The sequence below is a fragment of the Stegodyphus dumicola genome, chromosome 3 (assembly GCF_044657685.1).
Source record: "Stegodyphus dumicola isolate Sdum_Otavi_A_Nest chromosome 3, ASM4465768v1".
Classification (NCBI taxonomy): Eukaryota; Metazoa; Arthropoda; class Arachnida; order Araneae; family Eresidae; genus Stegodyphus; species Stegodyphus dumicola.
Window position 1 is genome coordinate 71,493,403 of NC_140770.1, and position 27,816 is coordinate 71,521,218.

The 27,816-nt window shown below is 32.7% G+C and overlaps 2 long non-coding RNA genes across 2 annotated transcripts in view; one reads left to right on the forward strand and one right to left on the reverse strand.

The window, feature by feature from the left end:
* LOC146998027 (uncharacterized) overlaps positions 1-27,816 on the forward strand; it is a 155,055-nt gene that overhangs the window by 100,584 nt on the left and 26,655 nt on the right. The window lies entirely within an intron of this gene.
* Positions 13,531-27,802, reverse strand: LOC118184828 (uncharacterized). Its single transcript, XR_004757487.2, has 3 exons — positions 27,715-27,802; positions 17,915-18,026; positions 13,531-13,878 (listed from the first exon to the last, which is right to left on the reverse strand). It is a non-coding gene; the product is annotated as an uncharacterized LOC118184828 (long non-coding RNA).

A 27,816-nucleotide genomic window follows, 5' to 3' on the forward strand; every position in this document is an offset into this window, starting at 1 on the left:
CAGAGCCGAGGTTTACTAGGCGCAGATCTCGATAGACATCTATGAAGTCTTTTGGTACAAGTTTATAATAGAATTACCAGTTGAATCAGATACCTAAGCCACCTCAAAGCTTCAAATCTGTTTTGATATAAACGCATTTCACATTTCTCTTGAATAATTTTATTAATATCTTGTAAGCTCTCAAAGGAAAAACAATTGTATATATTTATATTATATTATATTATTGTGCACAAATATTATTTTTTTATTAATAAAAAGGTTTTATTATGTAGTGAACGAGAGCAGTATATAGTTTATGTTTTAATTTCAAGACCCCTTTGGAAAGTTTAAAATAAACAAATAAATAAATGAATTAGTACCATTGTGTTGCACACAGTTATGAATTAAACGAAATCTGATTTAATTAATTGATTTAATGCGAATCACGAATGATCAGGAACGAAATACGATGGATTGGATCGGACTACGAACTAATCAGATTTCGATCTACGCGCGATTCAGAATCTGAAGGAAAAAATTACAAGCTTCCTTCCAGTCCTACAAGAAGATTACTATATATCCTGGATTATAAAAATCTGTGATCGTTTGTATTAAAAAATCCACGACTTCCCATGCTAAAGCAAGTGCTCAGATGCTACAGAAAATACTTTTTTTTAATGTAAATTTGCAACAAAATGGAGACTCGCTCTTTACGATATTCTCTTTAACTCCACTGTAAAAGAAATAAAATGTTTATATCTTTATCGAGCAAATTTGTACTACAACAGTTAATCGATTATTTCTTGTTGGAAAGCCGTCGTCTAATAAGGAGCAGAAAAACATAAAAGAAATGACATTCTAAAGAAGCCAATTAAAGTAATTGGTAAGAGAACACGCGGAGACGAAGAGATCTAAATGACTTTGAAAACAGTCTCCGAAGAATCATTTAAGGTTTTATTAGCAATTTCACCGCAGGGACAGTAAGTTGCCTTATTTTACAGCTCCTATTCCTGAAATAGCCGTCATAAGTTTTTCAGGATTATGAGCACGTGCTCACTCGACTGCATCGTTTAAAATAGTTTTAGAGCGATCAGGAAACTGAAAAGAGTTATGAGGAAATTTGGAAGAAAGCAATCTTTATTTCAGATAGTTTCCACAAATTGCTTTAATGTCCTGAGAATTAATTGAGGCTTTAAATTTGAGTTAATTTAACTGCTAGAAAAATTTGACATTAGTCTTGAATAATGAATATTGGATATTATATTAACATGAATGATGAGACAATAAATCAGAGGGAAAAAATTAAGAAAATGCCTTAACTTTCAATGTGGCTTAAATTCCTCTGGTTAAATGCGTAGAATAAAGGATAATGAATAAAATAAAGAATTAACGAAAGCACGAATTTCGAAAACAGTTTAATCATTGGATTAACGTATGTTTAAAAATATAAGAATCCCAATGTTTTGTAATTAATATTTCTGTAAACGCTTAACCGTTCACAAATTGTGTAATTATAATGTGTTATATTTATTCTTCTGGCTTAAAGTTCTAAGCTTATTTCATTGCATTAGTCAATCTGGTAAATTAACCCTATAATTTGTTTTATTGACGCTATACACGTAAGATGAAATCTAACTTTAGTTTTGTAATGCTGCTAAATCTCCTTTTTAATTCGGCTGCTTCCTTTTCTATTTTAAAAATAATGAAACAGTTATAATAAAGCTTTCTGATGCGCATTATTTTAGAATTAATCTTTCTCTATGATACTTATATAATGCTAATGACACGTGTACTAAAAGATGGCAAAAATGAAAGCAAAATCTTCTCTCGAACTATAATTAAATAAAGTTTTAACTAAATAGCAATAAAGAGATACCTTATATCTCTCCTGAGAAATCCATTATATAAGTTTGATATTCTTTCCATTTATCGCTTGCATGTGTACAAGTATATCTTGACTTCTACTTCTCTTCAACACTTTCTGTTATGCTATGAACACACGAATGTGTTCTTATAATCATGGAATATTGTTCTCGTATTTTGCCACAGTTTAGCAATATACTATATTTTCAGAGCTTTATACTAAAAGTAAAATGTGCATTATCCTGTTATGAGTACAATTTCTTTGTATCTAATTAGTTACCATCATCAAAATTACCCATCTACGAGAAATTCAAAATCTCGTCCCATGATATACTATATCATTATATTGTATTTTACATTTATGCAAGCCACTTCATTGTCATGGTGATTCGGAACCTGCCTATCGCATCCTTGCTCCCGATTCTGAAAAAGCATGGATGTTTAAAATGGTATAATCTATTTGCGATATGGGGTCACTTAAAATACTATCGGGCCGAAAGTCCTCTCGAGAGGTTGTGTGAAAGTAAGAGGAGTAGGATCTACCCGTCACCTAGGGGAATCTGTCTTCAAAACTGGTCCGGAGGAACTTGGGAAATTTGTAGTGTTACCTAAAGGCGTTCTCAAAGGCTAAGCCAACGACAGATACAATTTTTGCGTACTTGTTCACAATAAAATTGCTAGACTTGATTAGATGCTCATGTGAGATAATACGCAAAATTTATGAAAGGCAAAAACGTTTATCAAATAAATAATTTAGTTTTATCATATATTTTGCTCAACATATTTCATATATATATAATAAATAATTTAATATTATATTCAGTGAAAATGTCAGCAATGGAATATATATTTACGGTGTAAAATTTGGCTGCTTTTCAAGACTTAGGTGCATGAAACACGTATATATACAGCCTAGAGTATTTGTTTCTTTTTTATGTCTGAAAGCACATACAAATAAGTGCGTATTGAAAATTATCCAACAAATTAAGATTGTACATTAAAATTACATAAACCCAGGTGTAAAGTATCAGGATAATTTTGCATTAAAACCAAGAAAATACCTTTTTCTCGTGGCACTTTCGGAAGTTTGGGCTTTCTTAGAGAAACCCCGTGCCCTTCAGAGGGTTAAAGTGTGCAAGAGCAATCACTGATATGCTTTTGCATTGCGATTATTCATAACTAATATCTATACATTTATATGCAAGTAAAATGCATTTTTACTCAAAAGTACCCCCCTCCCCCAGAATTCAATGATAAAATAATCACAAAAAGATGAAATAATTTATTACTGCACTGTACAACGAGAAAAATTTGCAAAAAAAGTTTCTTCCTAGAGAATTTCTATGAATTTTAAAATTACCTAGTTGTTGTTTAAATATCTTTTGTCGCCTTAGCTGTTATTTAGTTGATATGAGTGATTAAATACAAGCGAAATGCTATTCTTAAAGTGTATAAAATGGGAAAATACACTTTTTTAACATATCACATTTTCTGTGATAAGATGAACACACAATTAAGTAGCAGAGGAAGGAAGTGATTTAGCTCCTTCACACCACCTTAAATTTAATGTAATGTAAAATATCAGTTCACATGATGTGATTTCGTTTCCTGAGATCGAGCAAAAGCACACCATACGAAGCTATGATCATACGAAGAAATTATGACCTGGATTGGACTGCATTTAGATTATACTAAGTATAGGAGGGATATCTGCTTAAAAATACAGGTGCCTGTGTAGAAATCCTTTTAAGGGAAATTCGCTTGTATTTAATTAGCACACGACGAAAACCACGAAAACTCTCGTGCATCCATCCCGTCCACTGAGTTTTGAACCTGGATCGAACTACCAGTGCTCAGCCGTTTTTACTGCTCAACTGCTGGTAGACCAAACTCCTTAAGGATTGCAGGATTGCAACATTAAAGGTATATTTAAACTCTCTATCTTATTTTGCAGCTGAGCCGCGAAATTTCGCATTCAAGTTGTAAAAAAAAAAAAAAAAAAAAAAGAGAGAGATAAATAAATTCTGTTTGCAAATATCTTAAAAACATTTAACTCTGCGTGACTTGAAATTTCTTGAAATTCTGAAGAAACACTGGAACGTAAGCTTTATAATTATAGGAAAGGAAGTTGTTTTAAGTAAGAAAGTTTCACGGCCAAAACGTAAAGGCATGTTTCAAGTGTAGATTAAGATTAAATTGTTTTCTGGTAAAAGCTATGAGTTTGTTTTTCGGTCTGTAAATTTTACAATTCTACATCAGGAATGTAATCCTTCCAAGAAAGTTTAATATTGATAATGATGCAGGAATAGTTTTTTTTCTTTTACTCCTGGAACTATTTTAGTAAAATGAACATTTTTAATTTAATAGTTTAAGTTAAGTTTGTGCTCTTCTCTATGGCTATTTCTTTTAAAAATGCGCACTTTTTTGAAAAGTTTCTTTCCTCATTTGTTAAAATTTATTTGTTCCTCGAAAATTTTAGCAGTGAACAGAAGCAAGTTTTAAATTGTAAATGGAGCACTTAATTTAAACTTTATTAAATAGTTCAAAAAATGCCCGATTCTAGAAGTTGGAAGATAAATAATTGCAGTTCCTCTTTTCCTTGCCAAAGAATTCAACTTACGAGATAAAAACAACCTTTTATCAGAAGTTACTTTCTGATACTTAATTTAATGCATAAAACTAATTTTTCAATTATTAATTTCTTCTATTTCATTTAATATCCTTTAGCAATTTTATCGAATTCTCTTGACCTCTATTTATGTTCTTGCTTTACAAAGAAGCAAAAATGCGTGTAAAACAAATCACTCAACTTGTTAAAATTAAATAAAACAAAATCATTAAATTTAATTTCATTTAACTTCTTTCGTCCTAATTTTAATGAACTCCTTCCTAACTTTACCTTACTGGGTGAATTATTCTCTTCGGAAACAAACTAAATGAACTAAATTCAGAGTGCAGACTAAAACTTAACTAAAGATTTATTTGTTAATATTTATAGACTTAACTGTACACAAACTTGGCAAAACTTTCCATCTCTACTTGTCAGGTTTCAGAATAGCATAAAGGATTTAAGTTATGAGAACATAAACAAAAAACGTTTAAAAAATCTGAAAGGTTTCAGATTTTAAATTACGTCCAAAGGGGCGTTTTTTTAACGTTCTGTGTGTTACCTTTATTTATTAAATATCATGATCTTTGCACTTAAACCATAAAATTCAGTTCAACAGCAATGTCTCAAAATAATTTTAAAATGAGCATATCTTTAGAATTTCCGATACGCAGTCTCACGCGCTGGAGGTAAAAATGTTTTTTCTGTACAATGTTGTCATTGCTCGCTTTTAAATCGTTGAGTTTGTTAATCAAAAATTCCTTAAAGTTTTACAAAATATGAAATCGACAATAAAACAAATTCCAAATTTCAAATTTGGGCTTTCAAATGCCCATATTCGCAGTAGGATTACGTCATTCAAAATTCGATGGCTGTAGGTACCGTTGTTTTATCACAATGCGATAAACATACATACATTTATGTAGATTCTTCATTATTTAATTTTTTCAAATATAATACAGGGCGGTAGCATTTAGTGGCAACGATTTAAACAGTTTATAGGGTTCCGACGCAAAATCGCAAAACGAAAACAATAGTCCTTCAGAGACGAAACCCTTTTGAACTAATAATGTCTATTAAGCTTAGATTTGGTTTCGGAACACCTTTATCTAATGTTAGTTTGTAAAAAAAATAATAAAATCAGTCATATCAACTAAATAACAGCTAGCAATCAACTAAACAACACCTTGCAAAGCATGGCTTAAAATTAAAACGAATGGACATGTAAAATATATATGAGCTTATTATTTCAATGTTACAGAAATAAACAGGAATGCAAAAATATTCTCCACAGATATTTTTACTTTTTATCAGGCATGTTTCAAAAGGAATCATCGAAACATGCATTTGAAAACAATTTTCTTTCATTTAAAATGCGATGTTTTTGACAGAAAATGATCGATTAGCATACCTACGCGAGTAAACAATATTAAAAATTAAGTTTTCTTCGAAAATTAACTTTATTTATTTCATTATATGCAAATCCCGGTTCTAAGGAACTGTTTTCAAAAATTAATGCAGGAACTGACAATGAGATATTTGAAAGTAGGGATTCAGGAACCAAACTTTTGATTGAAATCAGTTGGTGCGTGAATTTCTCTTCAATATATATATATATATATATGCTCATATTTTTTTTAAAAGCCAATATTTTCAGAAAATAAATGAGAATATCTCATGGATATTAGTTCTCGCAGGATTTAAGCAAATTTCATTATATGTTTTGGAACTCATTTGTGCGTGAAGCGCCATTTTTTTCTTTCCTATTTTCCGATGCAAGAGGGTATTTCTTGCTGTCACCTTCCTCTGTACTGATACTATCACGAATTCAGGCTATTTCTTGAATGTATTGAAGTGTGAAATTAAATTTTCAAAACTCAGAATTATATTAAATGTTAGGAATACTTTTTCCAAGTTAGTTCAAAGATGAGTAGTAGTTTAAGCGCTAGAACTTTATTCACATGGTTGCCCAAAACCAATATCCAATACGAGAGCAAACAAAATTATTTATTTGCTTGCAAAGATATCAGTCTTCAGATAATTTAGAGTTGACGTGCTGAAATACTTGTCTTTTATGTTACAAAAATAGTGATATACTGTTACTTGGTAGATACTCTGCCTGCAACTATATTTAAAAATTTATAATAACTTCATTCAAAAGAATGTTAAAAAAATTTTTTATTAATCTCAGAAACAGATCTAAATGGTTATTTCGGAGAAGTATGACATCAAATACAGCTGCAAAGGTTTAAGAAAACTTTGGCGTAATTTGGAGATTTGTATTCTGCCAACTGATATTTAAATGCGGTTAAAGCGGATGAAGTTAAAGTTTAATAAATAGCACTCTTTAACGTTTTCTAAAAGAAATTCTGAGTCTATTCTTCAGCTTCGAAAATTATTTTGATTGTCAAAGCGAATAATTTTTGCTGCTGTAGACTTAAATATGCCAGTCATTTTCATTTTTAAATTAAAATTTCGGGCCGCCGATCATAAAACTGTTTTCGCTATTTAAATGAAGTAAATTAAAATAATCAATAGGGAGATAAAAACGACATATGCTGGATGAGATGTAGCTTGATTGCTTGCTTTTCATCCTTACTTTGAATGGAAGCTTATCTCTGACAGGATAGAATGCATATTATATTCCATGTTGAATATTACTATTTATAGGATGTCATACATGTACATATATAATACTATTTAACTTTTTGTTTTCGCAGTCAAACAATAAAGAAGGACGAAATGTGTGTTCAGTATCCCTTAATTAATTACCTCTTGAGTAGACTATTTGAAGTATTAAATTATCAGCAATTAATATCCGGATTTCTATTGCAGATTTTCATAGATTTTTAAAAAACGTTTTTTGGAGAAATTTTTACAAGATTTGAAAATCTTTAAATAGTTAAAAATGGTTAATTTGCTTACTGTATATTTTATCTAAATTTACATTTAAAATGTTTCTAAAACTTTTCACGGTAGAATAATCTCCAGGATAAAACATTTCTTATTTCAATAAATTATAAACACACACTGGTCAATGAATTAGAAACCTCTGATAATTCCATTTGAATGCGTGCTAGGAATGAAGTATAAATTTTTTTATGACGTGGGTTGCACGTGGTTAGAATGCTAGTATGAGTAAGATGTAAGACTACTTTTCACAATGAATGAAGTAAAATGGAAGAAACGCAGATCTTTCACTATTTGAAAAGGGCTTATTGTTGGTTCCCGTTTAGCAGGGGCCTCAATTTCGAAGACAGCAAATCTCATTGGCTTCTCAAAAGCAGCCATATCAAAGGTTTTCAAAAGTTGAAATCAGAACCCACAGTACTTCTCTAGAAAACATGACTGTGGTTTGAGCACAGTTTTCCAAAAGAGTGATCCCCGTTGTTTCTGATGAATTGTACGGAAGAACAGGGACTCTACTGTGCTTCAGCTGATACAGATCGTCAAACAAGGCTCTTCGCAACAGATTTCAGTTTGAACCATGCGCAGAGAATTGCAGAGGATAGGAATGCATAGTCGGGTGCCTGTTAGAAAACCACTCATTTCTGCCTCACATGCAAGAATTTGTTTGCAGTGGTGTCGGGAAAGAAGACACTGGACATCTGGGGATTGGAAACGGGTAATGTGGTCAGATGAATCACGCTACATCTTACTCTGCATTGATCGAAGGCGTCGAATTTGGTGAGAACCCCATGAAGCGATAATTTATCTTGCCTTATTCACACAGTGCAAGATGTGATAAGGTCTCATAAAGTTACTTGGTCTACGACGAATGATTTCAAATTGCAAATTCAGAGTGCAATATCCGTGGTGAAATTACGGGACTAAATATAATTATTTATTTTTTAAAAAAATAATATTAATATGTTGGCATTGTTTCAAACGCAGGCTCGAGTGCCACGTATTGCTCTCGCGCAGGTAAATTGTAGAGATCTTGGAATTTGTTTGAAATAATAGATACAGATATAGGTTTTTCTCTTGTTGATGGTATGTTGTAGGGTTTTATTTTGGACGTTCAATAAAATTTTCATGCGGTGTTTCATGATTAGAGTTTTCATTGGAGTTCAACACCACACCGTTGAAGCATTAGCACTACACCACAAAGGATCTGGTGCGAGTATCATGATATAGGGCATATTCTGCTGGCATGAAAATGGTGCCCTGGTGTTTCTCGAGGTCCTGAGCTGAGGGAACGTGACATTGCTGCGCAATACGTACGAACTATGCACATGATATATATCTGTCTTTTCAGGCACTGGCAAATCGGACTAATCCTAGTACTGCACATCATTTCGCCTGTCATTCTTACGCCTATTCGAATGATAGTGATCGAACCAGTACCAACTTCTTTTCAACAATTTTCGGGTAAGATAAATGACCAAAATGGCATGCTACAGCAGCCAGTAATGGTATGCATCTGCGATCAACGTCGAACAAATGCTAGTTTAATTTCATCTTTTTAGACAAGAAATATTTTTAACTTCTGGAAAAACTAACACTGAATAAACATGGTTGTTTTATGAAAAATCTGTTCTCTCTTCTCATTGTTGCACTTCTAGATGCAGTTACTGCTGCCCATGATATGCAGATACGCTGCACTTCTGCTTATGCCTTTCTAAAATTTCGAGATCAAACTAAAATTTTAGGTCTATGGTAGGCTTCTTTCATGATGCTAAAACCCTGCTGGATGTCATTCTTTAGCAGATTTGTACTACTTAATCTCAAATGCCTGAAATTCAGGAATCGTAAAGTTAAAAATATACGGGATATTGCAGGTTTGTATATATATGTACTATTAAATCTTTAATGTTCAAAATTAGGAATCATAAAATAAAAATGTATAAGGCATTGGTATTTATTCTGTAGGATTTAAATTTCCTTAACCAAGTTCTTTCCTTTCTTTCTTTTATTTTAAGTACTTTTTACTTAGGTATGAAAGATTTGTTAGGTACTACCCCGACTATTTCAGGAACTTTAATTTTTTAAATTTACTTTAAGTTTCAAAAGTTTTTTTTTTTTTTTTTTTTTTTAACTAATCATTTTTTTTTCAGAGAAGGAAGTTTAAGGCAGTTTTTATACCCGACTAACCCAAATACTGGTTGCCAGTCGGTTTGTATGCTAGTCCTGACTTAGCAGGAGAATTTTTAAATTTTAATCGTTTTGAGTTTATATAGCTAACAAGCAGCAAATTAATTTTCCAGTTTCCAGTGTGTTCATATAAAGAATTAAGTTTTTACTAATGAATGTAACTAGAAAATGCTATCAGATATTAGCTAGTATAAGCAGAAAGATTTAAAAAGTAGAAAGCGGCTAAAATCCCCCAAAAAGGCTATAGTCACTCTAAGTAGAAAGATTTCAGTGGAAAGTAACGACTTGACTTCACAGACGGACATATTTTACGTAACATATGCAGCAAATTTGCAAATATTTTGAACTTTAAAAACTGTTAGAAATTGTAGTCGAAATACTTTTCATCTAAGCCAGTTTGTTTCTGAAATTTAATGAATAGGAATTTATGTTACATTTTCAGGCCTTGCTTTTATCGATTTCGTGATGATTTTAATCGTGTTTTCAGCTGAAAGTTTTGCATGATAAGCTCATACTTATTTAATTGTGTAAAATAACAAAAACTTCTCTATATCTAATTTCAAATATCTTCAAACTTGAAATCGGATGCAACAAATTAATCAGAGTTTTTACATCTAATCATTTAATTCGATTATTATGCATAATTTTATTATAAAGGTGCCTTAATTATGCGAACAAGAATTCATTAATTGTAGCAAAACAGGGGAACTTCTGCCCAAATGTAAGAAAAACATCTTTTGGAAAATGTGCAAGGAACTGTCTTAAATAATAGCATATAGGGAAATACGTAATGATCTCATGCAGCTAGCTTGCTTCAGCCATCAAGAAATGAACCCAGCACGAACTCTCACAGTTCCGCTGTTTTAACCACTCGGCAGCATATACTTTCAATCATTTGAAGCGCTAGATTTATATTGTAACAATATATTTGCCACAGCTGGATAAATTTTAAAGAGACGGTGAGGTTAAAGTTCTATTTTATTAGCTTCTTTTTAAGAATACTGTATAGAGTGTGTATCACGGATAGCCCATCAAGAAAGGCAATAATGTTTTAATGTTTCTGACGACATTCATTCTTTTACAGCTGTTGCAATCGCTACCATTTTTTCTTCTCAACGGTCAGGTCGCATCACTGCGCAATCTGTTGTCGAGCACGTTCAGGACAGAAAACTCATTTTTCTCCAGTTGAAGAAATAGATAAAATATAGAATTGGGTGATGCGGCGTCATCAACAATAAAAAAGACAGATGAAGTCGAAATGCAGTGAAACAAAGACTGAAAGAAGAGTGGAAGAGTAATGATAATAAATGCGGCTGTGACATTCAGAAATATGGAACGGAGAGCGCATATAGAATTCGAATTTCAACCAGACCACGATTTTTCGAAGAAGGATAACATCAGTTTTGCTGCGTGGAAAGCGCTTACATGTTCTTAGCATGATATATGAAAGCTGGTTTTGTTATCGCTTATTTTTTCTTGCACTTCGTGTTTAATATTTCATCTGCTAGGGACTACCTGCATATTACTTTAAAGTCATAAATTTATCATTTTTGATGCATCCAATAATATTAAAACTCTATCTGAAGTAAATTTTGTAAATTATGACTTTGTGTGTCTCACCCAAGCAACATTTAAGACATTTCAAGTCAGAATAAAAGCATCTTCCTGAAATTCTGGTTCCAGTCCACTGCAGTTAAGGAACATGAGAAAAAATGTTTAAATATTGAAATTTTCAATTTTGAGCTAAAAGAAACGTATGTTCATACACATTCTTTGTTAGAACCTGTTTTATTAGCTGAGAAGAAGTCTTTAGAAGTCTCTCTGACAAAAAAACTATTGTCAAATTGCATTCATAGAAGAAGTCAAAACCCACCGCTCAACTGGCTGCCGTGCCAAAGCGTCCGGGTTCGAATCTCGGAGAAGGCATAGATGTTTGTAAATGTACAGTGTCCGTGTGGCATGGAAGCACCCGAAATATGCGGCGAGCAGAAAGTTGTGTCGAGAGGTGGGTGGTAGGGAAAGAAGGGTGGGAGACCTTCGGGCCCGTCCTCCTTGGGTTGCTCTCCATCAAAATTGGGGGCGGAACTGAGCTAAATCGCAATGTCACCTGTAATGCGCTCAAGGCTGTTGCCAACAACAGGTGCTCCTTGCGCTGTTATACGTCAGACAAGTGAACAGCAACAACTCAAAACCCGAAAATGGAGGAAAGTTTTAATAATTGTATCTGCACACGAATACCAAAAACTATTCTGAATGTCATCACATTAAAATTAAGTTTATTAGATGAGATAATATATTTTAAAATAGTGTACAAAGTCGCAATAAATAAGGGAATTATTGGGAATAGAACCAGGGTATTATACGGTAAAGTTTTTGCGAAAATAGATTGCGATAGAATTCGTGAGGCGCATCTCGCTTACCAAAAGGCTTTCTAAAATCGCCAGAAACATACATAAGTTAATAAAACAAATACAACCAGATGCAGAAATGCCAGTTCAAGATGATTATGGTGCAGGAAAATGTTAAAATGATTTTTTTTATAAATTATTAGTGTTTAAATTGGTTTTTCAGTTTTTCTCGAAAGGTATTTTTTTAACTTTCGGTACACTTTTCTTGAAAACTACTCAGCCTAGAAGGTTTAAATTTTCTACAGTTGTTTATCTTAACTATTTCTTTGAAACTACGCAGGATATAAAATTCATGATCATTAGTTTTGGACATGTTAGAAATTTAATACCATTTCTTTCTATGATTTTCAAAACAATTTACTAATTTATTTCTAATATTTTTTATTTTTAAGTAAAATGTAAAATACTGCTTATTATTCTTAAATGATATATTTTTAACCATCATGCAAAATTTGAAGGAGTTTAATGTGGTATATTTTAAGAAATGTGTACAAACTAGCACACTGTATCCGATGATTCGTCGAAGGTAAGAAAAATTAAACAACTGGTTTTTAAACACATTCTTTAAATTTACACTTTATGTGTTTTATATAATCTACAAGCTGTCTATTTTAAATGAAAAAAAGAATGTAGAGCATATGTTTATTTTGAGAAAAGTTATACCGTAATAACCTTTGTCCCGAAATAATTGCATTTCTTCAGTCGATATGTCAGATGTCTCCGCAGTTAAACAGAACTTTATTTGTTTCATGTCGGAAAGCTTTATAATATTTCAGTTCAATATGTCGGCGTTTCTCAGACGTTTCCTAGTGGGGCTACCTATGTGAGTTAGAATGTTCTGCGAACAACTTTTCTCTTGTCCTCTGCGAAAGCTATTTTTAAGCATGTGGTTCTAACAGTATACTTTGGTAAACTCAGCTAATTTAAATTATATTTTTTGACTTTTTGGAAATATAAACGGACTACAAGGGTGGATTTCGAAGACTGCGTATGGTTCGTGGACCATAGATTGAGAAATGCTGCAATATGTAGCTGTACTTCCAAATATTGAAGTCTCAGCTATTTAGTTAACAGCAGAAAAGTTATCACAATACAACCAAACATAAAAGTTATTTTACATTATAAATGATGGATTCTATAAAACAAATTTTACGAAGCAAAGATATGTCTTTCTTTTTATGATTTGTGTATACGTTGGAATATAACTTTTAATTTTGTCGAGATTTAATATTTTTTCATTCAGAACTCAGAAATATGTTTAATACAATGGATTTTCTTTTCGATTCTGCTCGTGATATATAAAAATCCATTATCGCCAAAGATACCATCGAAATTCCAATGACAGTTGGAAAAATTTCGATTTCACAGTATGGGAGCATTGAACATTTAACCTGACTATTGCAAATTCCTAATACAGACACCAAAAGTCGCATTAAAATCGGAAACAATGAACCAAGACAAAAAACACCATTGACAGTTAAAACTGCTTTCACTCATATAGCTCCTAGCTCTGTCTGGGAAGTTCTACGACTTTGAGGTTTATTAACTCATAAAATTAGGTAAAGCAAAAAAAAAACTTTGTTTTTTTATTATTATTATTTTATTACATGTTCCGCTTTAGGCACTACACGGAAAGGATCACGTACTGTCCACATGTATAACATGTCGAAAACCACGCATTTGCCCGGAGTAGATTTCAGTCAGTACTCAATCGGCTTCGAGGGTAAAAAGGTAGAGGTCTCTCTTCATCAGAACCAAAGAAATCTGAAGCAGATTTTTCTGTTAATTTTATATTTGGCGGTGTTTTTCTCTTTTGTCTTCTTAACTCATACTCAGATTAGAGCAGAGCTTGCTGAACCTGTTTAAAATCGTGACTGAATTTTTCAAACCAAAATTTATTACAAATCCATTCGCATGGTAATTGTTCTGAAAAAGAAAAACAGAAAAATTCCTAGAAGAAAGCAGCACAATAATATAAACAAACATATGTAAGTATTTATAATTAATTCATGTTTATGAATCAATGATTCTAATACTTAAGTATGTGTAATTTCATTCAAAAACTACGACCAACCAAAAATTGTCTTTTGACCGACTACTTAGTCGTGGGTGGGGGATTGTAATTACGGAAACTCAGTAAATCGGGAACAATCATAGTCAGTGAATAATGAAAAATAGTAGTTATCAGTAAAACGCAAGAAATCGTAGTCTAGTGAATAGTGGAATAATTTAAGAAGCACATATTCTGTTGAAAGAATTGCACCGGGCTGGTAGCGATTATCTTGTATAGCATTAAATAATAACTAAGATTTCATAGGAAAAAGTCATTGGATATGTTTAATTATTTCTATGGAAATACGAAGTGTTGATTCTCTTTACATTTACTCATATTAGTGGAGTTTATGTGGAAATCATTTTGTGATATCAGATAATATTTTAACTTTTTCAAGCTTTACATAATCCTCAAAATATAAAGCAAGATCATAAAAATGCAATTTTTAATGCCACTTTGACTAAATGTAGCATTAAATTTAACTTCAGATTGCATTAATTCATGAAAAACTATTTTCTTTCATATACATCCGCATTTTCTTGTTATAATTTTATAGGTCAAAATGAGCACATACTTATCGTTCATTAGAGCTGTTAAAATATCTTGTTGCTCAAAGATGGTAGTCAATAAATAATTAGTTGTTTTTATACTCAGTTAAACACCATCAAGCTCATAAGTAAGTGATATTCAGAACTGCTCAATTTCATTCAAAAACTTAGTCACGGTGGCCGTTAAGTTAACTGGATCACGATTTGCTGTCCATTTTTCATTTTTCTCGAAGAACGAAAGAAATGTGACTAGCACTTCTGAATACTTCGAAAAAATATTTTTGGTCAAATTAACTTACTCCAATTTCAACAATACATTCGTATTTTTTCCTTTCGGGAGAAAATGACATTTCACAGAACTCACGAAGTAGAATGAGTACCTTTTTTAAATGGACGAAACAAAAATGGTTTTCACAGAATACTTTCTTTGTCCACTAGTCTTTATTTTGGAGTTGAAAGAAGTGACTTTTATAGATGACTTTTTAATGACTCTTTTCCTATAAACGCAAAAAAGGGCGAAATCTTCAAAGAATCATATCATCTTATTCCAAAGACCAAGGCGAAGTTAACGGTTTCAATGCATTTGCGTAATTATTAAAGGATGAATACCCATTTTACAGCATGACATTCAAACAACGTCACCTACAGGTGCTATTACTGAAGGAACTGAAGTTTTGATTATTTTTTTAACTATCTATATAACTAACAGAAATAGAACAGGTGCAGAATTAATTAATAATACTTATGCATCGGTTTTGTTGGATATCGCAATACTTATATAGTTCATGCTATTAATAAGGTGTAAGTTGATTAATTAAATTCTCGAATCTGGCATAAGAAACTATGAATGTCATGGAACAAAAATTTAACCTTAAGTTTTCGTAATTTTATGCAAGTAATTATGATAAATATATAAAGCCTTTTTTTTTCATGGTTTTTAAGTTTTATTTATTTATTTAGTTAGGCTTACTACAACTTTTAATGCCCATTTATTCATGTTTTCACAATGCAAATTTTAAAAACAATTATCAACTTTGCAAAATTCAGTTTTCAGTAAATGCTGAAACAAGCAAAGGTAAGAAACAGAAAACCGCGTGACATGCTTAAATATGCAAGATTATAGATTCGAATGTTAAATGCAACGTTCTCCCTCAGTTGTGGGAGCTAAAGTGGCGAAAAGAAAACATACGGAATTTCGGAAATGTTGTTGTAATTGAATCACAGAAAACGAAGATCATACCGCCAATCGAAACTGAACTGAAAGCAATTGAGATACGAATTCCTGAAAAGGTGACTTCGAAAAGGTATTATAACTGGGATCATCAGTTGCAGTCGACATGCTTTTATGAAGTGAAACTTATCTAGGATATTTAAATGTTTTGTGTTTTTAGTGAAAAATTTCAACGTTCCTCTTTCTTGACCAATGTATATCAAACAGTTTGCTTTATCAAACAAATGCTCTTAAATAGTCAAGTTTCTAATCAAGAGCTGCTCGAAGAAGCAAGCTCTTAAGTATACAGGGAATGATAGAACAGTTATTTTTAACAGTATTGGTAACAGGAAACCTAGTACACTTCCTGGAGGCATTTCAATTCCTCAAAATTCTTTTGTTTGCGATTAATGATAACAAATCTATTAAATGGAATCGTTAATCAGAACAGAAAGAATTTTACATATTCTTTCGGTTTTATTAATGATTTCTTACCTCATTAATGTCAACTTTTCAAGAATGCATTTCTTATTTGATTTACGTCAACGGATGGTGTTAAGGGGTCTATCAATCATCTAGAATTTTTTTCTCTTGTTTTTTTCGTAGGTAACAGTTTTTTTTTTTTTTTTTTTCATTTTTATTTCTGTTGCTTCCTAAAAGTGTTCTATTTAATCTTCTAAACTAGAGTCTTGAAAATTTACTCTAGTTACTCTTCTTCCTGACATTTATCATTAGCTACATTTATTTCTTTTTATTTCTCACATTGCAATTAAGCTGTTAGTTTATAATTTAAGTCATTCAATCTCGCATAGTAAATATCCACTGGTTTCCACATGTTAAGCAACAAATCGAAAATTCGCGAAAAATCGGCTACACATAGTTCGACATTCTTTAAATTTGGATATGTTACAAGTCAAAGCAAGCTGCATCGAGTAGCATTTTTCAAAAGAGAGGCACTGCCATTGTTTTACGTACACACGATACAAATTAAACCAGCTGTTTAGGAATCAGTGAACGACGGTGTATTAAACAATTTCGGAGGCGAAATTTGCCAGCAGAATGGCTTCATAGAACCATAAACCGATAGAAGCAGATCAACGGCAATGTGATGCAAGATGCAATGTTGTAAAGCGGCTGGTCGACTGTTCCGTGGTTAAACGGTTGTGGAATTAATTTCTAACTACTGGCTGTGTCTCTCAATGGTAGGCAGAGAGTTACCACTTCCGCAGATGACCGGTATTTGCAACTTAGTGAAACAGAACTGCGACTCCATCTCAGCTTAGATCCGTGTTTATTTGTGCTGCAGGAAGAGCAGTATCAGCCACGATAGTACGCAGGAAGGCTGCATGAAAGAGGAATGTATGCTAGGCCACCGTCACTGTGCGTCTCACTTACCTCCCGTCAAAGGATGAAGCATTTGAATGGGGCAAGTAGTCATACAAAACTGGCCTGGGAGCACAAACCTGTATGTGGTGCTACATGGAACTCTCAGTGCTCAGAGGTACACACATACTTGTTCGCCCGTATGTTGCAGCAATTGGCTATGACTTCATTTTCCAAGTAGATAATGCACGTCTTCACACTGCTCGCTTCTTTCACCATTTTTTTCAAGATGAAACTAAGCCTCAAATAACCAATGATATAAACAACATTCTCTCCGGATCTCGCTTCTCACTGATCACTGCGTAGTACTCGGGAGCTGTGCTGTAGCTTTCAACCCCCTCCACAAAACCTAGATGGGCTTAGAACTGCTTACGTGATCAATGGTCGTTGTTACTCGCGCAGCTCAATAACAAAGTCATAAGCAGCATGAAACATCGCTCATGCTGCTTATGACATTAGCAGCATGAGCGATGTTTCATACTGCTAGCTTATGACTCGGTATTAGTGTTCAAGGTGATCAAACTGACTATTGAGAAATTTTGGGTATTTAATTTCTATGATTGAATTTAGGAGATTTCATGTTCCTTTTGTTATCACAAAATGCAAACACTCTGAATAATATTTTCTTGTTTTTTTAAATTAAAAGTGGTATAATAAGTATTATTACTAAGATTCGTCCAATTTGCATACTTTTTATTTTAGAAATATAATTGAGTTTACGAAAATAAATAAAGCTGACAGCTTAAAAATGACATAAAGTTTACTTACTTATGCCTACTAAACACACAAATTCTTTGCAGAAACACCGACAATCCATTTTCTCGTTTAGCAAAGAATTGGGAATTCATGAAACGATTCAATGTGCCTCCACATTCCCACCCTATAAAAACACATACTTTTAAGTTTTACTATATTATTTCATAACACTTTCGTTAAATACATATTGCCGCTCTAAATTATCAGGAAAATGTTAAAAATCGCTGCTGGCTGAAAAGAGGGATGTTTCGATTAATTTTATAAATCGAGATGGTCAAGTTCAGCCATTACAGAATATTTGCATAAAGACTATTATTTACATAAGTCGAATCGCCGTCGAAGATATAATTTCTTATGCCTTCAGTTTACATTTTGTTCATTTTATGTAAAATGGAGTTACTAAAGATAAGAAATTACTAAAAAGCTACTTTATTGATACTTTTTTACACTATAGATAATTTAAATTTAAAATACACTTTTGACCGAAGGACTTATTTATTATTTTTTAAATAAAAATAATAGATAATAGTCCACTGCCTGAAACAAACTGCTTATGATTAGCCCAAAGGGGCAATTTGCCCACAAAGGCTATTAATTTCGTTTTGGCATTTTGCGTTTGTTCACTGTAAAAGTCTGAATCACTTTTAAAATTGTTGCCACTAAATATTAGAGCCCTGCATTATATGTAAAGACGTTAAGTAATGAAGAATCTGCACGAACGCATGTATATTTCTCGCATTGTGAAAAATCAATGGTATCAAATTTTGAATAACGTAGTCCACCACTCGAATATGGGCATCTGGAAGCCCAAATTTGGAACTTGTTTTACTATCCATTTCATATTTTGTAAGACCTTAGCGAGTTCTTTATTAACAAACCCAACGATTTCAAAGCCGGCAATGGCAGCACTGTATGGGGAAAAAATTATCTCCAACTCACGACACTGCGTATAAGAAATTCTAAAGATATGCTCTTTTAAAATATTTTATAATATTGCTGTTGAATTTATCAGGACTACTATTTCGTCTAATTGCTTTGGCAAACATTTTGGTGTTCTGATGTAGAACAGTGAGTTTAAACTATGTTCGTTGAAAATACGACACAGGTGGGAAGGGTTTAATTACCTTTTACCCCTTCCCAGTTTATAGCTTTTCCCGCGCTTCGGGATACAAAGATCAGTACTGGTGGCCTGAACATAAACCATAAGAACTAAAATTAACTGAATTAAGTAAGAACTAAACTCAAATGCTTTACAAAGATTAATAACAAGAAGATTGGCCTTTTGATCTTTACGTACGGGTCCGAGGGTCTCCTACCACAACCTCTCGAGAGGACTTTCGGCTAGCCTCGTAGTTAAAGTGCCTCCATGCCATATTTAGAAAAAGTAGAGAGAGTTATTTGTCGTCTGTAGTGCGAGCGGTCTGGTTGCAAAGATGCTTCCATGATTTTCCCCACGTGTAACCTGTATACGAGTCAGTTTCCCTGAGATCATCGAAGACATCCCTCCTCTAAGTAGATATCCCTCGTGTGCTTTACGAGGGGCTTTTTCTTTGCTTTGCTTTTCTTTTGCATAGTCAATTAAAGCAAAAATGTCCTATAACAGTACTTCCTTTTCTCTATACAAGGAAGTAAAACAGTTTTTATGCGATGTCCTTTTATTCATAATTCGTAAAATAATTAATTAATTGATAAAAAATAATTAATAAGAGAAATAAGTTATCTTGCAATTTCATATAAACAAGAAATTAAAAAATTCTTCTTACAAAATTCATCTACAATTTTATATCACGAATAGTGAAAACCCGAATAATAGATAAATCACGAATAATGGAACCCTTGGATAAATATATAAAGATTGCAGCTCATGATTCTGAAAATGCAATTCGGTTAATGAATTTTGCTATTTGGATGCCCACGCTTTTATTATTCGTGATACAGAATTGTAGATGAATTATAAACAGTTATTTAATTTCTTGTTCGCACGAAACTATATATGATAAATCATTTTCTCCTTAGCTCATTACCTATTTTATGAGTTTTAAATAAAAGCTTATTTTATAAAAACGTTTTTACTTTACTTTATTACAAAACTCAGTTAACCCTCAACCCAGTTAAACGGGAGTTGAAAATAGAACTTTAAAAAAACTCATAAGCTCTGTCATGAAATACCCGATAATATAAGAATTACAAGAATAAATCTGCTAAATAACACTTCATTTGCTTGCATTCCATGTAATGTGATAACTGCCCTGTATTTCAAAAAGAGGAAACATAAAAATAGAAAAAGGTCATTGAAGATAACAAAACACTCGGATTTTTTATTCTTCTAATATAAATCGTCTAGATATACGGATGACGTCTAGAAACTCGATGACGTATTACCACACGTCTGTATAAATATATCACTGCTTTTAAGCATCGAAACAAATTATGTCAGTCTCTTAGAATTTCAACGTCGCTTTTACGTCGGGTCGCTTTTAATAAATTTCTCCACTTTATACTCCCGCAGCCTTTCACCCCCAGGGACGCCCCTTCGCCCTTCGTTTTCTCGACCGTTCTTAAAGATAGCCTCGGGCAAAGTGGAGTTTGCGAACTTTTATTGCTTGTTGTGGAATGCAGAGGAAAAAATAAACGAAATCGCGGTAATTTTTTACTTATCTTACCCCGCCTCCCAACTGGGCATTTGCTAAGTGACATAAGAGGCATGTAAATCTGATGGCCTTCAAGATTGGGAAGCCGAATAAAAACTAGGTTGTAATTTATGTACCTCCTCAAGTATTCTTCAGATAGAACTGAGCAAGGATTTTGTAATGTATATTTCTAGATCATCAGATAGAGGAAAATACTATCTCCTCCACTTCCCTCTTCGTGCTAAAAATCGAGCAGCAAACATGCTTGTCCATCGACATCGACTAGTTCCTTAACTAATGAAGTTATTTTTGTTGATATTTTGCTAAAACATTTCCAATTACCTAAAAGATAAAATTTAAATTACCCCTTCAGAAGACAAAGAAAATACTTGGAAACAGAGTGACAAAATGATAACAAAATATAATCTCTCCAAACGATTTCGATCCATTCGGAAGAATAAGGAGCTATTTAAATTCAAAAATTAAATGAGGCATTAAAATATTCAGTGATTCTAAGGTCTGTGACTTTAGGCTTTCTGGCCTTCTTAATATCTGAGAACCGAAGAAGATAAGTCTGTTATCTCTTTGGATCCCTACACCATGCAGACAAATGAAACCATAGCAACAGTTTATTTATACAATTGTGTGTTAAATTGCACATAAATTTTGACCCTATAATGAGAAGAATAGTAATGAGAAGTGATAAATGCAAAGAAGAGCTGCGTTATAAAAGCGAAAGATCTCAAGAGTTATATATCTGTCTGTTGAAATTTAATTTGGTGATGATGAGAGTTTTGGCGTAGTGTGAGATTTGGTTCTTTACCAAAAGAGCATACGTGCTCAAGTTAAACACAAATTTTAATGGGTGCCTTCCTTGAGCTTCACAAATCCAATGAACAGGACATGTCAACCTATGACATGTGAGAAAAGAACATCACATAAAGCAGATAAAGGATGGATAACAAGTGAATAGCTTGATTGCTATATCATCAAATACTTGGCTGTAGAAATTCCATTTGACAATTAATATAAATGCTGTCTGGGATATTTGGGTAGTTTCTATTTCCGATATAATCTTCGACAGCTCCTTTCCCTGTCACGATTCTATATATCATATCGCGGCACCACGCTGAAGAGAATTACCACTACTGGCCACGTCGATAACCAGGACATCGGGAGGACAGATTTTCATACACACATATACCTTTTTGGCTTCTACCGCGGGATTATATAGAACGCATCTTCAACACTGCACAACCGCAAGGGAGAAAAGCAAATTTCCAAAAACGCGGCTTTGTCTAGGAATAATTGTTATTCATATTTTGTAATAACACCAAAATAAAAAATTAAAGAAAGAATATGATTTCTCTAAATATTTATGAGGAAGATACACTAAGGAATTAATCAAATCCTAAAACTAAAGAACTCGCTAAAATATTCTGGGATTGTTAAGTGTATGATTCTAGTCCCTTTTTCCGCATCTAGGAACAGAAAGGGCCTGAGTAAAAATGTCCTCCAGGCCCCTTTAGTACCTTAGGGAGAATTGACACTATAATAATAATACGAGAATAATAATTTTAAATAAGGTTTCAGCAAATGGCTTTTAAATTTTGTACAGCTGATGAAAAAAAAGTTGTGAAATGTAAGATAAGTATTTTTGAGAAATTGTTTTAGAGATAACGCATAAAACGTATGAAAAGGTATTGCAGTTGAATCACTGTTTCAAATAGAATCACAAACAGCTTTGTCCATGACTCAAAAGTTCTTCTGGGCAGAGCGAATAAATTAGAAGATATTGAAAGATTGAAATTTACACCTCATAGGAGTTAACAATTTTCTGTTATTATCTAAAATTATATCCTGATAAAATAAAGTTGTAAGTATTTATATTTAATTTAAATAACCAATTTTATTTAATTTGTTATTCTTTCCTATAACCCTTCATTCCCCTAATTGTCAATGCCATAATATTTAAATTTGGTAGGCCGCGTGAAGGAGCGCAAATTCTACCTTGAAGAAAGCGTTTAAACACTGAGGTTCAGTAGAAAAGGGAAAGAGAGAGAGAGAGAGAGTTAGGCTATTGCCGTCACCTCTGTTGCGTAAGCATCTGCTTCCAGAGTTACTGCTGGTTCGCGTGGCTTAACTGCATTTACTTACTGCCGCTAGTTTTCGACGGGGGTTTAAGAAGCAGGAATTATCTGAGCCCTGCAAGTTAGTTCTACTGCTTGTACATATCTTCAATCAGTTACCGCCCAAGCAGAGGCGTAGTATGTTAGCGTCGAGTTGGCGCATTGTCAATTTTAAAGAGTGAATAAAGGGTACTTTTAACCCTTCGCCGGTGCAGCTACTACTCTTACAGTCCTCACACAGGAGTTAATCAAGTGGACTCTGCAAAGTCCATAGGAAATCATACCTCAGAAACTGAAAATGACAGGAAGGAAAGAATCTAAGACCAGTAAATGTTGCTCTAAATGTAAGAACTAAACACTCATGTGCTCTCTTGCATAGCCAGTTTTCATAAAGTTCCTGTGATTGATGACGTGTAGAGAATCGTACGTCAATTAGCCAGTTATTTATAATTTCAGTCTTTACTATAAATTTTCCTTTCCCTATTTCTCACTAGAATGCAAATTAGTAGTGCATATTTAAAGAGGTATGTTTTTCGATTTGGGAAAGAAAATGTTTATGGCATCACTTTCGCACTACGCAGCTAGTTGTCTGCCGCCTCTAATAGTGGGCTTTGAGTTCTTTCTCTGCCGATACTTTCGATCTGACGCTCCGGTACAGGGAACCAGCTTCTCGTAATATTTAATTATGCAGTCCTTGACTATTGTTCAACGTTTGATTGAATCTGGACTGTTCATCACCACGAGCTGTAGAAATTGTAGTACAAAAGAATGCCCTTATGTTCGAAATTCTGTTTCAATAAAAAGCTTATTTTAATTTTCTCAAGACTTTGTCATTGTTTTCAGACACAGCCATAATTCACTTCACGTATGTTGGAGCTATTAGACTAAAATAGCATTATTAAATCAAATGAAATCCAGTAAAGTGCAAGATCTTTAATTTAGCTATTAAATTTAGTAAGTTAGTTACTGATTAAAAAACTGAGAGATTTAAAACCTGTAGAGGTACTTTAAGTTTATAACAGTTATTTTAAGTTTAAACTTATTTCAGTCTATTCTCGTTTCTTATCTACTATTCCCGTGCCAGAATGAGATTTTAGTATCGAGTTTTATGCAAATAAGTATTTAAGGGAAGTTCAACTTCATTTGACAGAGAGAACTTAGTGACCCTTTTGGCTACTTCGTTCTTGAATTTCTTACGCTCGGCCATATTGTACGTACCTATTGATAATCGCCGGTTAGGTTCAATTAAGGACCAACTATGTTAGGTATTTATGTACAGCTTCGGCTAAGTCTAATTAGTTTAGTATTAGAGTCGTTTCTTATTTTCTTACATTGATTTAAAGCTCGAGTGGAGGCTTTCCTGTAAACCCGAGAAGGGGCCATCTGTTATTATTTCTTTGATTGAATAGAAGGGTATTTTAACCCTTCTCAAGTCTCTGAAGCAACTAATTTAACTCAGCGATAATTCCCTTAGTTCACTAGGTTCCTCGACATAAACAAAGTACTTAGGAACATTCAAACCAATAAAAACACTTCTTAACAATTAAAATTTTTATTTCCCTTTTTTAATAATGTATCTAATTTATATAAATTAAAGTATTTTAGGAATAAGTAGATAGTTGAAATAAATATTTTTGACTTATGATATATTGTGTCATATTTGTAAAAATGTGTAGTTTTATTGTAATTAATAAAGATGCTTCAATCCTTTTTTTTAAATTTCATGTTTAGTAATATTTCAAACTTTATATTGTTCTTAATTATTTCCCTTTATTGAAAAAAAAAATACGAGGTTAAGAGTTCGAATCACGGTGAGGGTTCCTTCATTGATATAACCTCAGCAGTAGTTTTCCCAAATAGTTTGAAGGTTATAGGCATTCTTCTCAATTATTGTAACAATATGTTATCTGTTTAAAAATAATCAGTTTGAATATTTTTAATGGGATTTTTGAAACCTCAAATTCTAGCAGTCTGTTAGAGAACGGGAGAAGAAAAAAAAAAAGATTTGAAATGCAAAACTCGAGTCCTAGTTCTTTTTTTTTTTTTTTCTTTCTAAATCACTGGAAATTTTTAAATTCTGTATTTCATCCCAAAACTCTAACACTCAATTTTATCAATATCCAAAAAATTAAAAAAAAAAAAAAAAAAAAGAAAAGAAAAAAGAAAAAAAAAAGAAAGAAACAAAAATCCGTTGCAATTTTAGTTAACTTGGATCACCAATAACCGAACATTTTTCCCAAGCGGAATGAATTTTTAAGTTTGAACACACGCTTCAGAACGCATTCTTTTTTAACACAAAACGCACTCTTATTGAAAAATTGTCAAAGTATTTAAAGAGACCTTCCAAAATTACGCAGACATACGATTCATATAATTTTTAAGGGTTTGCTCTGGAACAACCCACTACACCATCATCACCGCAACCAAAATGTTCGCGAATATTTTCCCTCCAATGGCGGACACAGCTGATGATAGACGTTGGCGACTACTAAGGCCAGAAGCAGTGGTTACTTTATTATGGAGACACATAATAGGTAACAGATCGAACTGGCAATGAGAATCAACTTAAGTAGTATGTAAAACACATAATAGGTGGGCCCCCTTTGCCTTCTATAAAGGGACGGATAGTTACAACTATGCCTTCTCCGGGATTCGAATTTGGGCCCTTTGGTATCGCAGTCGGCTCTCCTAACCACTACACTATCTGGGCGGCTGTTTGTGAATCTAACAAGACAATGATGTTCTGCTGGTAGGTTGAGTTCGAAAAGCTGGAAACGTTCCCATAAAAAAAAAGAAATGTGCATTCCTAGAGAAGGGTCGAAATCAGAAATAATATGGTACAGTAACCAAAGAAGAGTGTGAGAAAGATGAACACATGAATCAGGTTTCTGCATTGCGAAGTAATGCTCAATCATAAAAATTCTGCTTGGGAAAAATCTCATCTCCATCTTGTAACAAACAAACGGTTTTTAAAATTAACCACATAAACTGCGGCTGAAAGATTATTGCTTTAAAAGTAATAGATATATTATTTTTTATAGTATATTGCTTGTATATTAGCATTTGTAACAGTGTATGACTACCGAAAGATACAGTATTTGTAACAGTATAAGAGGGATGTCTTCCATTGAAACACTATTACCATTAATATCCTTTTCACAATTTTCACAATTTTTTTTAAATACTTTTATCGCCATTCTTAGATACTGTGTATTGCCTTAAATTGTATTGTAGAAAATGATTAATTCAAAATTCAGTAGTTTTAATTACATACTTCTTTGATAAATTATGTCTGCATCTTCATCATAGAATGCAATTCAAAATATATTTCCTTAAATTTCTTTTCTTTTAAAAATAACTGCAGTAAATGGACTGCGTTATGATACTAGGGCTACCTGTCTAATGAGAAAGGATGGAGGACATTCTTATAATTATTAAAACTGGTCACTTTGCTCACGTGAAAATACACCAAGACGCCCTTGAACATAGCTCTTCTCTGAACTGGAATCCGTGTAGAACTACCAATATTTGGCTTCATATCAACTATGACAATGGTGGACCTTTTTATTAAAAGGCTTTTTTATTTTGCCTAGATAAAGGCTCAAACTATTTAGAATTGCGTCCTAGTATTAAGTGGAGATTGCTTTTTCCTTCTTCTTATCATTCTTATATAAAGGATTCCGAGAGATTTCAATATCTTCTAGGATTCGGGCTCGATAAAATTTAGGATTTGTCTCACTTCTACTTGATAGAATCTATGAATTCTAATATACTGTTGTAATAAAAAGCATCGGAACTAGAGTACTAGATAAAAAATACAATTCGAAAATAATTAAATGCCTATAATTTTAGCAGAGAAAGCACATCGCCTGAAATAGGGTAGGGAAAAAGAAACGCAAGTGATCAACATGTCTTGAACATTTAAAAAGATTCGAAGAGCCGATTAAATTTCATGCCCAGATCGCTATCAAAGATTCAAACACTACCCCTTAATTTAACCTCTGGCTAGATGGGCGCTTTTAATCTCAAACCAGTGACGTTTCTTCTCTCTGCTTCTTGGGTGATGGGGAGGAATGGGAAACGTTCGAAAAATCGAAGAAGAATGGACCATGGATCAGAATTTAGAACCGTAAAAACGTCCAGCTTGCTGACATTGATTGCCATCCGAATTGATGTTAAGTTATAGTTGAAAAGCTTATGCTTTTCTTTTATCTTTTCGTTTTCTTCCTTTCTTTCGCTTTCTTCCCATGTTGAAACAGTTTTTTTCTTCTTATTATTTTTTTAAAGTTACGGTTACCTGCTGCAAAATTATATCAGCAGGCAGAAGACATAGAAGATTTATGTTTTATTTTTGGTTTCTTTTTGTTTTTTGTTTTTTCTCTTTAAAGTTTATATCGTTTTAGAAACTTATAATTTTAGACATATTCATTTTAGCTATATTATTCTTATAGATATACGTTTATGCTTTTAGAATATATATGTCATATAGACAGACCTTTTTAGAGATTAGAAGCTAATAATAATTATAAAATGATAGATTGCTCTTATTATTGCATGCGATTCATTTAGTGTTTGTATTTTTGAGCTTTTCAGAGCTTCCATTAATGTTTTCAGAATTCTAATATTAAAAAAACTCATTCATATGGTCATATCTATTTATATAGACCTATTACATACGACCAATTTACAATAATTACCCTAAAAATAGCAATAGACTAGTTTTAAGTATATAAATCTTTATATCATATTATATTTAGGACCTGTAATAGATATATCAAACGTATTTAAGATTAAAAATTATTGAAAACTCAAGAAAAAACAATTTATTTTCTCGAATTTGTTTCATCAGAAATCCATTCCCGTACTTTGATATGTGCCACGAAAATAATATCTAGAAATTAAAGTGTTGAAAAAAGTGAAACCGCAATTAGACATGTTAGCATACGCAAGAAGAAGAGTTAGAAATTTTGCTTTTCCAATAACACAAAATAACACGTAATTCAAAATATTGTTATGAAATTGAAGTAAAATTATCTTTAAACGATTAACTTACGTTGCATTGAGCAATACACCTGTACTTGAAAATTTAACTTCTCTATTCGAGAGCGTTAAGACACTGTAGAAATGGTTTTCAGATAAGCTGCAAATTTAAAAG